Source organism: Ostrea edulis, chromosome 1 (assembly GCF_947568905.1).
Source record: "Ostrea edulis chromosome 1, xbOstEdul1.1, whole genome shotgun sequence".
Taxonomy (NCBI): Eukaryota; Metazoa; Mollusca; class Bivalvia; order Ostreida; family Ostreidae; genus Ostrea; species Ostrea edulis.
In genome coordinates, this window is record NC_079164.1 from 47,008,466 (window position 1) to 47,012,587 (window position 4,122).

The window sequence follows — 4,122 nt, forward strand, 5'->3', positions numbered from 1 at the left end:
ATGTAATATATATTGAAGTGACAGTCAGACGTTAACGAACATGGATTTAGAAGAACACTGACGTGGTCAAGATAACACAATCTTGTTAAAATCATTTTTCTTTTTGTTGTTAAAGGATGTTCACGTTCATTCTTGCGCATGATTTCAAAAAAAAAAATGCGAAGCATATTTTACTCCCTACACGTATGAAGAATTTCCAAAAAGGAAAGAAAATGGGAGTCATGAACCAAATGACTCTGACATCTTTGCATATAGAATGTAACATTTAGCTGATCCAAATAGTCGCTTGTTAAAAATACAGTGGTTTAAATATATTCACAATAGTTGTACAATGATAGATAGACAAATAGTTTAACTAAAACAATGTAAAAAAAAAAAATCACGATAAATCTTTTATTGATTTAAAATGTTAAAGAAATTTCTGTCTTACTATAAAAAAAATCAAAGTCTGAAACATATTTGAAGCTATGGAACTAACATCTTTATATCTTAAAATCTAGGATGAATTATGGGGGCTCTTGTTGATGTTACCGAGATGGAGAGTTGTGAGTGCAATTTATGGATGAGATATTTTGTGAAGCTTACTTAGACTATCAATAATATTTACATGGTAACATTGAACCCTCCCTCAGAATATAAAAACTTTCATTATCAGTTAAAAATTCTTAGGACTCCTTGAATTAATCTTAAAAATTTCTAAATTTCGTCTGTGATGAAAAATAATTCGCTAGTAGAAAGTACCATGAAAATGAAAATTATTCAACAATTTCTATTCTTTTATTTTAAGAACCATCTTCCACAGAGTATATTCCCTACCAAATCTTATATGTATTTCATCTAAATATATATATATATATATATATATATATATATATATATATATATATATATTCCTTTACTTGATAGTATTTACCAGTTTTCTAATATGAACTCATGTGGGATGGAGAATACAATGGTGAAGATAACACACAGTGATCAATCTCATCTCATAACTCCTATAAGAAATACAAAATTAGCGGTTAGGAAAACACGGACCCCTGGACATACAGTACCAGGGGTGGGATCAGATGTCTAGGAGGAGTAAGCATTCCCTGTCGACCAGCCACACCCACTGCGAGTCCTTTATCATAATATGGTAAATGGGGTAATTCGTAGTCAAACCCAGTGTGTAAAGAACGGCCTAACAATTGGTATGAAACACGTCATATAATATTTGATCCAATGACAGGTTGTATTGGCAAACTAGATCGTTATAATGACCATACAATTTGCGATATGCTGACTTTAAAAGAGACTGTTAAAATCCCTGTAACATTAACATGTTCGTCAGTATCCTTACTCGATTAAAAAACTGATCATACACAGAACAAGATCCTGTATATCGAATAAGTGAGAGACATAAACACCGTATGTAGGTGATAATGGAATATTGATATGTAAATATGGGAAGTTGACGATGGAGAAGTTGAAGTAATTCCGTTTGTCATAAAGTTGAGTTGTTAGTTTGTCGTTAACAACTATGTTTAATAAAATATCCAAGCGCGAAGCAGATGTGGAAGACCATGTGGTGGGTTTTTTCAAGTCCACTGGAATATATCGAATCGACATGAAAATGATAATTGTTAATGGATAAAACGTTGTCGATATATTTAAATGTGAAGATGAAGGCCGCAGCAAAAGTTTTTTTTTCTCACGTAGAAGCTTTTGAATAAATTCTGCCTTGAAAGAATATAGAAACAGGTCAGCTAATAAAGTAGCACAATTCGTGCCTATTGGAATTCCAACATACTGTTAGAAGATCTGATCACCTACAGCGAAGAAAATGCCAATGAGGAACTCCAGCATCTTTTTAATATCAACATCAGAGTTCAGAGCGATGTTTCACAAAGCAATGTTGTGAATGACTAATCACTAGATATGAATATTTCATTTTCCCATATTTGTTCAAGAAACAATTGTCTATGATGTCAAAAAGTCTAATCTTTAATTTATCATGAGGAATGGTCGTGTAAAGTGTTGAAACGTCGTACATTGTGATGTTATTAATTTGGGAAAAGTTTTGTGATTTCAAATTTACTAAAAGTTCTTTAGAATGTTTTAGAATCCACATCTGATTTTCATCACTTCTGATATTTGTTGTGGCACAATAAGTTCGAAGTTTCATCTTCACAGCTGTTAATACTTTCGTGAGGAGTAAAGATAGGGGCTTGGTAGAACATTTACTGGATCCAGCAATGTATCTATGTTTGAAAGGGTTTTTGTGAATATAGGAATCTAGTATAGGTACGGTAACTCATATTTATTCATTCCATAGACCGATATATTATATGTGGTTAAAACTGACTCGTGATTATGAAGACTGTCATATTTTGAAAGAACAGTTGGAATATACATGTAAGTAGGATTACCAAAACTGAAATTAATGCCAAGTTCTTTTAAAACACAGTCTCACAAACATGGGCAATGTTGTTACAATCTTTCTTAGCTGGAACCAAAACATATTCCTTATGTAACATATCTAATCTGTTTTCACTTCATTTTTTTTTTTACTAAAACAGAAGGAGAGATGTTACACACCTTAGTTTTGATATGTCTGATACACGATCTTAATTTTCATCTTATACTTTTTGTCCACTCTGACAAGGTATCAAGTTCTTCTTTTTCATGAAAGGTGAAGATAACGAACAGTGATCAATCTCATAACTCCTATAAACAATACAAAATAGGTAGTTAGGCAAACAGGGACCCCTGGACACACCGGAGGTGGGATCAGGTGCCCATCGTCTGGCATAATTTTCGACAGAATTCATATTAGTTCTGTAGCCAATTGCAAGACGGGGTTCTCTGGAGTTATGACCTTTTGAAATAAGTGATTTCAGGTCCTCATATTCAACAATATCAACATCACCAGTAATGACATGTCCAGCTGGATTATAGTTGAAAGAAGACGAAGGACAAGAACACATAGGTGGACTATGTATAAGATGGTCTATATCAAGGCACTATAAAGTAATTGTCCTCTAGTGTGATGCACTTAGACCAACGTTGTTCAAGTGCCATCAGCTCAGAACTGAAAAAGTCAGGGTCCTTTCCATTGACCCACTCCTCAACTGCCGTCACGACTTCTTTGTCAGACCGGAAATGAGGTCCACAGATATTCCTTTTCAAGTTTGGGAATAGGAAGAAGTCACTAGGAGCTAGGTCAGGCGAATAGGCAGGATGTGGTATTAATTCATACCCGTTTCGTTCTACGTACAGCATTCATTGCAACTTTGCAAGTGTGGACTCTCGCGTTGTCCTGTTGCAGCAAAACACCTTCAGAGAGTTTACCTCGGTGTTTTTCACGGATGGCGGTTCTCAGCTGGTCCAGCAAGTTTGCATAGTACACTCCAATTATTGTACTTCTCTTGGGTAAAACAAATAGTCCAACATGATAACGCCTTTTGCGTCCCAAACTACTGTGGCCATCACATTGCCAGCAGATGGTTGCGTCTTGAAATTCTTTGGCCCTACCCACTGACGACTCTGAGCTTTATTCTCTGACTCATAATAATGAACCCAAGTCTCATCTACAGTCACCAGACGCAAACGAAAATCATCTTTTGACCTAAAACGCTTCAACAAGGCGCTGCATACTGATGATCTGGTTGCCATTTGCTTATCGCTAAGGGATTTGGGGTCCCAAAGGGCAGTTAGCTTGCGCATACCTAAACGATCATGTAAGATTGTTGAAATGCAACCATGTGAAATGCCTAATGCCTGCGCTATTTCTTCCACCTGAATTCGCCTATCAGAGTATACCAGATCCCGAACTCTTTTTTTTTTTTTTTTTTTTTTTACACATTTCTTCGTCGGTGGCATCCAGTTGGTGTCCAGACCTGGCTTCATCTTCTAAAGACGTTCTACCGCGTTTGAATTTCCCTACCCAAAATTTAACCTCATCATAAGATAGTGCAGAAGACCCATAAACATCGGCTAACTCGCCGTGTATTTCCTTGCCTGTTTTACCTTTTAAATAAAAGTACCGAATTATAGCACGGTATTCAACTTTAGATGAAAAGCATGCGTTTGCATCACTAGCCATGTTTGACATTCAATATCTCATTAAAGAATGACTCGATA